This window comes from Mirounga angustirostris, unplaced genomic scaffold (assembly GCF_029215605.1).
Source record: "Mirounga angustirostris isolate CCGP_5_RB_7025 unplaced genomic scaffold, mMirAng1.0.hap1 SCAF_10, whole genome shotgun sequence".
In the NCBI taxonomy this organism is placed as follows: Eukaryota; Metazoa; Chordata; class Mammalia; order Carnivora; family Phocidae; genus Mirounga; species Mirounga angustirostris.
This window is the reverse complement of record NW_026991718.1, coordinates 35,904,436-35,917,468: the sequence shown is the minus strand read 5'-3', so window position 1 is coordinate 35,917,468 and position 13,033 is coordinate 35,904,436. Positions and strand designations below refer to the sequence as shown.

General features: G+C 49.2%; 1 pseudogene; it reads left to right on the top strand.

The window, feature by feature from the left end:
- LOC135361738 (NADH dehydrogenase [ubiquinone] 1 alpha subcomplex subunit 1-like) overlaps window positions 1–13,033 on the top strand; it is a 177,028-nt pseudogene that overhangs the window by 105,862 nt on the left and 58,133 nt on the right.

Below are 13,033 nucleotides of genomic sequence, written 5' to 3'. Positions count from 1 at the left end.
AAGGAAAGCCAAGCTCACCGGTGTGCTTTTCGACAACACACCACGGCCTTGTTCTCCTCTGCTCAGCATTGTGCGGCTGAGGCCCCGGCCCAAATCTGAATAGGACTCCGCGTAACTTGATATGTTTTCTTTCTTTGCTGTAGTCTCTGTGTGCCAAATTTAACTATGCCCCGATCTGTGGTCTGTATATACAGTGTTGTTGCAGGAGGGTGGGGGGTGGGCTCCCGGAGCGGGGAGGGAGGTGTTTCCATGTGGGGTTTTTTTTTTTCCTCTTGCTTGCTTTGCTCACTGTTTGCTATATGTAACTTACCATGACTGTCCTCACCTTTTGGTCATTAACCCTTCGGAGATAACCACAGGGCTTTGTGGCTCCCATGATGCGTTTTCACAAATGCCCTCCAGCGCTGTTTGGGAAGCGCTGGTGCTGTCTGAGTTAAGGGCAGGCCTTTGGAAACTTGAACTTCCCCAGAAGTGCTTGTGCAGCAATTAGCAGGGCCCTGCTCAGATACAGAACACTACCCCCTGCCCTCCTTTGCAAACATTCAGTGAAGGCGCTCGGAGCCAAGAGTCATGGTGGTGCCCGAGGCCGGCGGTGGGTGCCCTCTTTCCAAAAGGCTTGCATCCTGTACCTTCCGGAAATGTGATCAAAGTATCAGCTTGATGGTGCAGCAAGGTTCCAAGGGGAAGTAAGGACCCGTTGTCCAATTAAAACTCATCAGGGTGGGCCTCGCTCCTGAGATGCTGGGGTGAACTAACCCAGGGGTGGCGGAAAGCTACTCATTTCCGGCCCGGGTGACAGGTGACCCTTCCTAGCTGGATAGAAGCCCTGTTTCCAATTTGCTGGAGGAAGAGAGCTAGCCAAATATTTTGGTACCTACTAAAGGTTGGGGACCAAAAAGAGTTCCTGACCCAGGGCAGGCTCTCCTCTCAAGGGGGTTAGACATCGCTCCTTAGGACCCAGGGTCCATGGGATCAGGGGATGGGAAGGTAAAGCCTCAGATCTCACTGTTCACTTTTTCAGAAGTCACAGAAATGCGGGAAATACAGAGCCTTGAGTCTCCTTGGGAGGGGAAGATGTCTTGGGTCATCTTGGGCTATATTTAGAATGGAAAATATGCTGGCTCAGAGAAAATTGGTCACGTGTCCTTCTCCAAGCTGCACCCTGAGCAGAGAGCCTGGCCCCATCAGCCCCTCCTCCCATCCTTCACACAGCCCTGATGCCCCTTCTCCTTCCCAGCCATAGGAAGACCCCACATGGTCAGGCCAGTTCCTCCCCACCCCCATGATAAACTTGATACGTGTGAGGCCCATGAGGTTCTAGGCCCTGTGTGCTAGGCCCGGTGTGAGCTCAGAAGTGCGTGTTTGACCTAAAGGTGGGAATTCCCCTACCTTCGCCCACTCCCCACCCCTGCGTCTCCAGGCATGAGTGCTGGGGCTGGACAGAGGGATCCTGGCCCGAAGGACAGTCACTGGTCTGGCTCACCTGTTGTACTCTGGGAAGTCAGGCGACCACGGGCACGTGTGAGCTTCATGACGGTGATAATTCGGCTCCCTGTTAACTTTTTTTTGTAAACATCAAAATGTTTTTAAGAACATGGAAGTTTATTGCATCACCATTTTGCTTGGGGATCTGCACATGATTTCTCAGAAAGAAGCAATCCAAACCCGCCCTGTTGCCCATACCAGCCCAGGCCCTACTTCCCACTTTACTGAGGACAAGGGTCAGAAGTAGCCTTGCTAAAGACAGCTGGCTGCTATCTGTGCTTGCGGGGACCACGGAGATGACGAGAATGCAGTCTTGGGTACCTGTGTGGCTCAGGCCCCATTTTTAACCTTCACAACCTCTCTGAGACATAAGGATTATTGAAGCCTCTCCCAATGAGGAGACCCGGGGTTGGATGTCTCCTCCACAGACCCATCCCTCACCCTACTCACCAGCTCCTCACCGTGCCGCGCTGGGCCTACCTGTGAAAGCAGCCCCTTTGTCTCCTATCCCATTGCCTCCCACCTAGCCCACAGCCCAGCCTCCCACCCGTCTAGATCCTACTCTAGACAGAAGCCAGCATGATCTCCGGGAAATGTAAAACCAAGCCGCGTGCTTCTCCTGCTTGGACCATGACAGTGGCTTCCTGGGGCTCTTAGAACAGAACTTGGCCTCCTCCCTGTGCATGGCCAGCACCTCCCCTATGTCATACCTGTGGCCCGCCCACTCTACACCAGCCCCCCCCCCCCCCGCCCCCCGGTGCCAGGGCCTCTATATCTGCTGTCCCGTGCCTGGGGACCCTAGACTCTGAATGCTAGTTGCTAGTCTCTTCCTCAGGGAAGGTCAAGGCCCTGTTCTGGCTGGTGGTGAACTCTGCGGTCTGCTCCGCACACCTGTCTCTCAGGAGGAAGGCGACACTCAAGCTCCCCCAGCCGCAAGACCCCCCGCTTCTCCCAGCGAGCCGAGGCGGGCTCCCGGACCCAGAGCAGCTGCTGCCTCCCTGCACAGGCCGTGGCAGAAGTGATCCTTCCACCCCGGGCAGACCTCGGGGCTCTGTGACTGGGGCAGATGACTACTGTGTCATGGGGCTTTAGCTCATGAACTGACACACCATGACCTAGAAGCCCACCCGGAGAGGAAGCTGACCGCCTTTTCCCACCCCAGTCAGCCTTTCTGAAACCCAACACACTGACATACTTTCAGCACTTGGATTTTCCTATTCAATTATTGCCCCATCTCAAAAGAAAACTCTCTTATAATTGGTGAAACTTAGGTTGGGTTGAACATCCAGTGGCCTGTCCACACACCATGGAATGTGTTCCTTCAGAATAATTCATTCCAAGTTAGCAGGCCAGAGAAGATGACCTTACACCAGTCACCTGCAAGCAGCTCCAAGTTTGATGCTCAGAAAAACCGACCGCTTCAACAGGGCTTTTCTAGGGTGGCCTGGGCCAGTAGCCACTTGGAGGAGACCCTCTAGGACAACAGTGCATCCACTGCACAAGACGACGTTGGAGGCCCCTGGGGGGCAAATAAGCCTCCCCCTCCTTGTACCCTCCTCTAGTCCCACCAGCCTCCCCATCTGAAGTCCATCGAGCTTGGAGTGTGTTCCCACTAATTCGAAACTGAAAATTTCAAACGGAAAACAAAGAGGGAGAAGACAAAAATAGGAAGTAACGTCGAATAGATCACTGAGGTAACCTGTCAACCCTCAGTTGCCTTCCTGATTTCTTTCATAGCCCTAGTGTCACACCCTCCTTGTCATCAATTTAGCATGTAACATTTTTTTAATTAAAATTCAGTATCATTGAACAGGTCATAGAGTGTGAGCACTATTTTCTTTGTTCTAAAACTCCACATGTAATGAAGCTGCCATTCACAATTGTTTTCCACTGGGCTGCTTATTAAAAAAAATGATTTTCAATAAACAGAAATAGGTGCATTTTCACAGCGTGGGGTCCCTCAGGAATGAAAACCTTACCAATCACAGCCCAGCTCCTCGGGGTGCGGTGGGGGGATGTTGTCAGATGTCAATTTGGGCTGATTGTTTCTGAGGCCATGTGACTGTTATTCTTGTGTCCTGTGGTGCATTTTATAGACTGATGTCATCTTTTAGAGATAAATGATTAGATAAATGTTTATAGATGAATGCACGTTCAGAGCGTGCGAGAGTCAAGGGAGGAGTCTCATGAAGTCACCAGGAAAGGCTTTAGAAGGGACACGGGGACAGAGACGCTGACCTGTGGTGCCCCTTACTTGTGACAGAGGCCTCCGGCACCAGCAGACGAGAATCCTGATAGTCAGATCCCCAAGTCCCCACCTGTAGCGGGAGCAATGCAGCTTCTGCCTCCCACCTCTGGCGGCATCAAAGGCCCTGCAGTGGGATCGCAGACCACAGCAGGGTCTAGGTGTTTTGTTTGACTTCAAGACCTGAGCTAACATGTGAGAAAACCTGGTCATTTCTGGCTCTCTTTACCAAATCGAGGAGATCTGCACCCATGATATCTGCATTTCCTGTGGGTAACTGAGTTGTGGCTTTGCCCCCTGAGACATTTAGATGGGAGAAAAACTCTTTCTTCCTTTTCAGCACCTCATTCCCTATTGTCGGCATGGTCCTTGGCAAATCATCCTAGAGCCTCAGTTTTCTCATCTCTATAATGGGATGACCTCAAAGCGTGGTTCTGGTGCTTCGTAAGAAAGGCTTGGGAAAGAGCCCAGCACCTGCATAAAGAGGCTCTCAGTCAACACTCCTTTCCTGCTGCCTGCATGTCTTCAGGGGCCGCTGGTGTCCTCCTAGGGAAGGCAACTGGCCAGTCAGTGTGTGAACAGCCTGCCTACCATCTTCCTGCGAAACGGACTGATGCGGAGAGTGAGGACAGAATTACTCAGAAACAAGTGGTTTCCCAGCTGTGGTCTCCACGCTCTGATAACAAAGGGCTCGGCCCGGATTGGAGGGGAGGCAGGAATCCTGCGCCGCAGAAAGGCTGTCGAGACATCTTGAGTTTGTTTGTAACAAATCTCGAACAATTTAGGTCTTTTTAATTTGTAGCAAATCCGATTCCCTCAACAACATCTGCGGTAAAAGGTTAGGAGCTTGTGTGGGGACCAAGTATAGAGGGGTTTTTTTCTACCCCACCACCAAATCCAGAGTTACCCTCCAAACTGTAATCTTATCAGATTTAACTGGTTCCACATAAATAGATCTATGTATATTTTCAGTAGTTTCAGCTGAAACTGGTTAAGAACAGATGTGCAAAGGGTTGCCCCGCACTGATCCATTTAAATGTATTTTTCCATGAACGGCCTTTTCTCTCTGCCCTTCCTCCGAGGAGGGGGAAACAAGAAAGTGGAACCGTCATTAAAGTGGATATTACACGCTTCTGAGCTCCCTGCAACCGGTGTTCGCTGTGGGTTTCCAAGCAGCAATTTGGCACACAAGGCTGTGAACACAGGGTGTGCATTTGATGGGCGGTGTTTGCCGTGAGACCGTGTGGCTGGGAGGATGGGCCCACTGCTCTATGGCCATCCTTCCCCGCTGCTGGGGAAACATGCAGCGCACCACCGCACCCCCCCCCCCCGCCCCGCCCCGTCCTATTAGAAGGCACGAAGGCAGGAGCAACTAAGTTCTCCACCTCTTTTTTTTTTTTTTTTTAAGATTTTATTTATTTATTTGAGACAGAGAGAATGAGAAACAGAGAGCATGAGAGGGAGGAGGGTCAGAGGGAGAAGCAGACTCCCCGCCGAGCAGGGAGCCCGATGCGGGACTCGATCCCGGGACTCCAGGATCATGACCTGAGCCGAAGGCAGTCGCTTAACCAACTGAGCCACCCAGGCGCCCCAGTTCTCCACCTCTTTGATCCTTTAGTTTTTTTCAGCTAAACACATAAAAGGAGGAGGATATTAAAAAACTCCTACAAGTCAACAACAACAAAATCTGATTTTAAAAGGGGGAAAGGATTTTTTTTTAAGATTTGATTTACTTATTTGACAGAGAGAGAGAGCGTGTACAAGCAGAGTGAGCGGCAGGCAGAGGGAGAGGGAGAAGCAGGCTCCCGGCTGAGCAGGCAGCCCTACTTGGGGCTCGAATCCCAGGATCCTGGAATCAGGACCAGAGCTAAAGGCAGACACTTAACCAACGGAGCCACCCAGACACCCGAGGGGAAAGGATTTGAACAGACATCTCTCCAAAGACGATACACAAATGGCTAACAAGCATAGGAAAAGAGAGTCATGACCACTAAGAATTAGGGAAACGCAAAAGAAACTACAAGGAGATATCACCTCATACCCCTTCAGAGGGCATATATGTGTATATATATCAACAAGAGTTGGGGAGCGTGTGGAGAAATTGGAGCCCTCCTACATTGCCGGTGGGGATGCAAACTGGTGCAGCCGCTGTGGAAAACAATATGGAGGTCCCTCAAAAAATTAAAAATAGATGGGCGCCTGGGTGGCTCAGTTGGTTGGGCGACTGCCTTCGGCTCAGGTCATGATCCTGGAGTCCCAGGATTGAGTCCCGCATCGGGCTCCCTGCTCGGCGGGGAGTCTGCTTCGTCCTCTGACCCTATCCCCTCTCAGGTGTTCTCTCTCTCTCATTCTCTCTCTCTCAAATAAACAAATAAAATCTTTAAAAAAAAAAATGAAAAATAGAACTACCCTATGAGGGCGCCTGGGTGGCTCAGTTGGTTAAGCGACTGCCTTCGGCTCAGGTCATGATCCTGGAGTCCCTGGATCGAGTCCCGCATCGGGCTCCCTGCTCGGCAGGGAGTCTGCTTCGTCCTCTGACCCTCCCCCCTCTCATGTGCTCTCTGTCTCTCTCATTCTCTCTCTCTCAAATAAACAAATAAAATCTTTTTTAAAAAAAATTAAAAATAGAACTACCCTATGATCCAGCAATTCCTCTTCTCAGTATAGTTCCAAAACAATTGAAAGCAAGATCTCAGAGGGATACTTGCACACTCATGTTCATAGGGGCATCATTCCCAAGAGCCAAAACGTGGGAGCAACCCGTGTGTCCTTCACCAGATGAATGGATAAGCAGACAGTGGTCTCCACACACAATGGAATATTACGGTGGGATATTATTCAGCCTAAAAAGGAAGGAAAATCTGTCACAGGCCACAAGATACGTGAAACTTGGGAGGACGTTATACTGAGTGAAATAAGCCAGTCACGAAGGCACAAATCCTATGGGGTTCCACTTACAGGGAATGCCTAGAGGCGTCAAAGTCAGAGAGACAGAAAGGAGACTGGTGGCTGCCAGGGTCTACAGGGACGGGGGAGACGGGGAGTCACTGCTTCATGGATAGAGCTTCAGTTTTGCAAAATGAAAAAGCTCTAAGGTCTGTTGTAAAACCATGTTCGTGTACTTGACACTTAAAATGGTTAAGGCAGTAGAAACCAAAATAGAGGGAAAGGGTCTAACCCTGATGCCGATCTCGCAGATGGGAAGACGATCCAAGGAGATCACACACACATAGCAGGGCTTGGGGCCCGCTGGGTGTGGAGATTCTAACTGAGAGAACGAGATAGGATGGGTGACGTTTTCCCAGGCTGGAATTTCTGTTCTCAAGAACACTCTCCTCTCCGCTCTCCCATCTCCACCACGGTCTGCAGCCGTCTGCGGGAGTGCCGCCGCTGGGCACTGGGCCTCTTTCTTGGTGCCAGCCTCTGGAGCCTGTGTTTCCGCCGCGGCTGGCCCTGGGTGTGCGAGGCGCCTGTCCCACCTTCAGTGGTCTCTTGAGTAGACCCCGGGGCTGCAGTGCCTTCCTTTCGGCAGATTTCCATCCCACTGACTTTGCCCAGGGGCACTGGAGAGAGGGAGGGAGGTCTATGGTGTGTGTGGGGGGGGTGTTATGTCAGATGAGCCTCAGGCAGCTGCGAAGGCAACATCACTTCCAGTTCAAGGTCTGCCATCACGTTACCCCAGCGCGTCACTAGTAAAAAAAAGGGTGAGGGCGAAATTGGCTTCATACGCTCTCAAGATTCCAGATGTGTCGGGGGCTCTGTCTCCCTGGAGTTCTGTCCAGCCCGATTGCTTCCACACGGCACAGTCTCCGGGAACCTCAAAATGCTTGGGATGCCTGGGATCTAATAGGGCAGTCTGGGTTGAGAGTTACTCCAAATGCGTCCCGGGCTCTGACTGCAGTGTGATGTACGGCCAGAGAGATCATTGGCAAGGTGGGTCACCTGACAGGAGGGGACCCCCTTGCAGGGCCTGGGTTCTCCCCATCAGGAAGATGAGCAGCTGGCTTGGGAGGGGAGATCAGATTTTTTCAGGGCAAAGCGGAACTGCATTTGTCTTAATGAGCAGGAAAGAACAAAATCAAAGCATTCGTTAACACTTCAAAGAGGTTAAAGGAGGACATTTGGTTCCCAATTAGTGTCCCCCCTGGCCAGGCAAATGTCAGTGGAGAATCCCATCCAGGGGGATGATGCCAGGGGCTTCTCCTACTGGCTGAGACTTGGGGCCAGGGAGTGGGGGGTGGGAGGGGTACGGGGGTAGGGGAGTGCTCCCTGCCCCGGGGGGCCTGCTTCCAGGATTGCCAGCCCCCTGCAGACCTCTGCTCTGTTGAGGAGACAGCTCAAATGATCCATACTTGTTTGTGAGAACCTTGATCTTCTCCAAGATTCTCATATTTCCCTTGTATTTCTTCCACTTGATTATTTTCTTGCCTGCTATTTTTATTGTAGTTTTGTCTATCCAGAGGTTAACATTCAAAAGCCTGGATTTCTAAAACCAAGTCCGGACTTTACAGAAGTAAAGATCCCTAGGTTCAAAACTTGGCTCTTTTATTCGTTTGACTCAAACTGATTTGGGGCAACACCTCTGAGCGCAAGCCAGAAACCTCCAAAAAGAGGGCTATTGTCTGGAATCTTGTCGCTCATCCAGAAGACCTGAAAACACTAAGCAAATGAGTGAGATATTTCTGCCCGGCCCAAAAAGATTCCAGCCCAGTGCTGCCCCTGACAATTAGAGACAGGTCAGACTCCCCGACTCTGTCTCCATCTTCTCCAGAATGCTTCTGGATTCCCTTCACTTACTCATGTTCCTACACCCAATTCACCAGTTTTTCAAAATCTACATTCACACGCCATCCATCACCCTGATTTCCAAAGCATTATAATCAATGATAATTCTCAGTTATCATAATCAATACAGTAATGTTTCCCTAAAAGGACTGACAGCTCAGGCCATGACCTTTTTTTTCAGCCACAAACAAAAGGGGACTTAACAGATGAGTGTGTGTGTGTGTGTGCGCGTGCATGGGCGCTTGAGCGCACGCCTGCCTAATGCACATACTCTTAATGAAAAACGGGATAAATTACAGAGAATGGAAACCTAATGATTACAAAAAGGTATATGAGGCATAACCCATTAGTGAGCTACATTTTGTTCAAAACTGAGGTACTCAGGCAGAATAACACGCCTTTGTGCCGGAATGCACTCAGCTGTAGCAATGACTAATAATATAGCTGAGGATCTGCTCACATTTTTCCCCTTTTGTGCCTATTTTCATAAGTTAATACCTCAAGCATGAAATTATTTCAGGCTGAAGACTGGTGGTAAGAGCAGGGCAAATGTGTGGGAAACAACTTTTTGTTGTTGTTGTTACTTAATTTAGTTAGGCTGTTTTTAAGTTAGAGGAGTGGATGTCAATGTCCATTTTCTCCAGCAACGTGTTTTCGTGTTTTCGTTAAGCCCAAGAAAGTTGGGATTTTATTATACAAAGCAAATGTTTAATGACTGCAGATAGGAGTTACTCTTCATACAGGTATATGACATGCTCTTGTTTGGTGTAGGTTGGGTTTGTTGGCGGGGTCAGTGGGTTGGATGAAATTGAATCAGAACACTGTAAGTGACACCATCCTGAATTCACGTACCTTCAACTAGAAAACTCCTATCCCACCGACAAGTCAGACAGACTGGTGAGCAAACAGCTAGCTGCCTTCCACAGCTGGGAGTGGGGGTACGGGGGAAGCCTACTGCTGGGTTTCAGTAAATTCCTAGAGCAGTGGACAGAACAGAAACAAGATGAATAATATTAATGCCTCTCCTTACAGAGTCTCAGGACTCCGGGGTTTACTAAGCATTTTCCTGTACACAGAACCAGAGAAAGTCCAAGTGGAGGAGACCAGATTTCATACAAGTCTTTTTTAAAAAAATTTTCTTTTCTCTTCTTTTATTGGGGCAGGAGACTTTGAAAAATACAGAGAATGATATAAGGAACACCTGAGTAACCACATTCCAGAATTAACAAATGTTACTATTTTGTAACGATGGTGCCAACTTTTTTTTTTTTTTTAAAGTAAAACAACGGAGTCATCACTGCTAAATTTGTTCCCTTTCCTTTACTTCACAGATGTGCAAAGTAAGGAGAAAAGGGGAAAGGACTTGGCTGAGGGGTGCGGCCGCCAGCAGCTCTCCCATCCTTTATGAACTGGATCAGTAAAGGAGACTCTCAGGCAGGTAAGACCAGCATCTATTGTCCCACTTTACAGATGACCAGGTAGGGGCCCCCAGTGGATGTGAATGAGAGCCCCCCGGTGCTAGATCCTGTGCTGGGCTCCCCAAGACAGAATAAAAGACAAAGCCCAAAGCAGCCCAGACCCCAGCCTGAGGGAGGGGCGCGGAGAGCACCTGCGTGAAGGAGAACCAATTCCCTGCGGCCAGGGTCCGCTTCACCAGGCGTGTAATTCAGAAGCAAGTCAGCAAATACTTAGGGAGACATTCCCTAAGTATACATGTACTTCGTAGGGTATATTTTAATCAGTAGCTCAATCCTGGATCTTTGCCAAAAGGAAAGCAAAATATGCTGCCATCCTGTGAAACGATGTGACGATTTTTGTTTTTACTAGATTGCCCCATTTATAAATCTTTGATAAATCCTCCCCCCACCCCTCCCAAATGGCACCTGAACCTGTTGGGAGGTTTTTGGTTTTTTTTAATTGAAGGTGAAATTGAACAAGGGTTTCTGCGTGCCTTGTGCTTGTCTCGAGCTTCTCGGGCTCCAGGTCTGTGCACTGCCCCAGCTAAGCCCACCTTGGGGCTGCACCGGGTTCCGCAAAGCCCCGTGCGCCCTAAGCCCGCCAGTAGCCGGCTCGGGGTCCACCAAGAGCAATCCGGGAGAGAGCAGACTCTAAAAACACCCGGCTCTGCATACTCACGCCCGGCTCCTGCGCGGGATGGAGGTGGCGGTGGGGGTGGGGGGAACGGGGCGGGGGGCTTCTAGACTGACAGCTCCGTTTACACTCCAACAACGGGTTCCAAAAAAAAAAAAAAAAAAAATCCGCACGTCTTCCCCTCTGAGTGGATGGATCTGAGCTCTAGAATTTCGCTGGCCGTTTCAGAGGGTTGAAACTCCCTCTGAGTTGGTTTAGGGAAAAGTAAAAGGCAGCAAAGCGGAGCGAGCAGGCGGGCTTTGTCAGGGTCTGGGGCTCCCGCGGCCAGGGTCACCGCGAGGCAGCGCCCCATCTCCGCGCGGTCAGATACCCACGGGTCTGCCGGGACCGCACGCCCGCCCCTCTCCCACCCCAGCCGCGAAGGCTGCCTCCCTCCGCCCATCCCCAGAGAGCAAGAGGCGGGGACGGAACTTTGCAGTTCGCACATTTAAGGGAGAAAACCGTGTCCGGCGCACCTGAAATGGAGCGCACAGCCCTGGGTGCGCGGGGTCTCATAGCCCGGATGTGTGCAAAGGGCTCGCCTGGGCGATATGCAGAACGATGCTTTGCGGGGGGGAAAGTACCTCCTCCTAGAGAGTGTCCTCTCCTCCCAGGCCTCACCGGGAGAACTTCCAAAGACAGAAAAACCACAGGGTTCCTGGCACTGGGGCTTTGGCTTTATCAGCTTAGAGCAGATTCTTCCTGGCCTGAGCCCGGGCCCTTCCTCTGACTGCAAAGGCAGAGAGACCCAAGCAGACAGAAACTCGCTTGCTCGGGCGGGAGCTGACTCACACCCAGAGCTGTATTCAATCCTCAGAAAATTGTCTAGACGAGGTCGCTGAGAGTCGTGGTGCCTTCCTCTCTTTCCTTTAATCCGACACTGTGTCACCTTTCAAGACACCCCAAATCCACGGAGAAGCAGACCTAAGGAGGGCTGGGTGGGCGGTCTTGAACACACCATACTAATTCACAGTCTGGTGCCTTAAATTAAAAAAAAAAAAAAAAACAAAACAAAAACAAAATAGCAAGAGTGTTTCTAAACTAGATCGACTGCAGTTTGCTTGAAGGGAAAAACTCCTACGCTGGAGGTGACCTTGTGTGACACTGGAAAGCTGGCTTTCCAGGGGCTCTGGCAAAAGAAATTGGGCAGGAAGAAATTAAGCTGTGATTCTTTGAATGGGGCTTGGCAAGATTTGGTTAAGGATGGCCCCATCATTTCTAAAAACCCATGAGCAGTGTGTGAGCGTTCCAGTTGCTCCACATCCTCATAATGCTTATTGTGGTCAGTCTCTTTTATTGTAATCGTCCAAATAGTTGCATCGTGACCGCTCGTGAAAATAATTTGCATCACTTCTTTCTAATTCACAGATCTTTGGTGATATGTCTGTTTAAATAGTTTGTCCCTTTCTTCACTGGGTTGTTTGATTTCTTATTATTGAGTTTTGGGAGTTCTTTATACATAATGGATACAAGCCCTTTATTAAATAATATGATTTGCGCATGTTTTCTCCTGGTTTGTAGCTCATCTTTTCATTTTCTTTTGTCTTCAATTTCGAAGGAGTCCAATATATCAATTTTTTTTCTTTTCTGTATCATGCTTTTGATATATCTAAGAAATCTTTGCCTGGCCCAAAGTCACAAGATTTTCTTCTGTTTTCTTCAGAAGCTGTGGCTATTTCAACCTCCGATGACCCGTTTTGAGTTGATTTTTTGTACATGGTAGGAGGTGTGGATTGAAGTTCACTTTTTTTGCCTATGGATAGCCCAGTGTCCCTCCCCTCCCCCACAGCATTGGTTGAAAAGACAACCATTTCTCCCTCCCTGCACTGCTCTGCACTTTTGTCAAAAATTAGTTGTTCATACATGAGCAGGTCTGTTCAATCTTGATTCTGAAGTTCCGCTGATGTCTGTGCTCATGTTTACGGCAGTACTGTCACTTTATAGTAAGTCTTGAAATCCCACACTGTTAGTTCTCCAACTATGTTCCTCCTTTGCAAAGCTGTTTTCACTATTCTAAGCCCTCTGCATTTCCATATGAATTTTAGAAGAAGTTTGTCAATTTCTACAGAAGTCCCTGCTGAGATTTTGCCCAGAATTGCATTGACTTTATAGATCAATTTGGTGAGAATGTATACCTGGAAAATATGGAGCCTTCTGACCCATGAACACAGTATCTCTCTCTCTCTACTTAGGTTCTCTTTAATTTCTCTCAGCAGTGTTTTATTAATTTTTAATGTAAAGATCTTGTCCATCTTTTGTCAGATTCACTCTAATTATTTTATACTTTTTGATACTATTATGAATAGTACTTTTTAAAAGGTCAATTTCTAGTGGTTCACTACAAAAATATAGAAATGCAGTGATTTTTGTGAATTAATCTTGTATCGT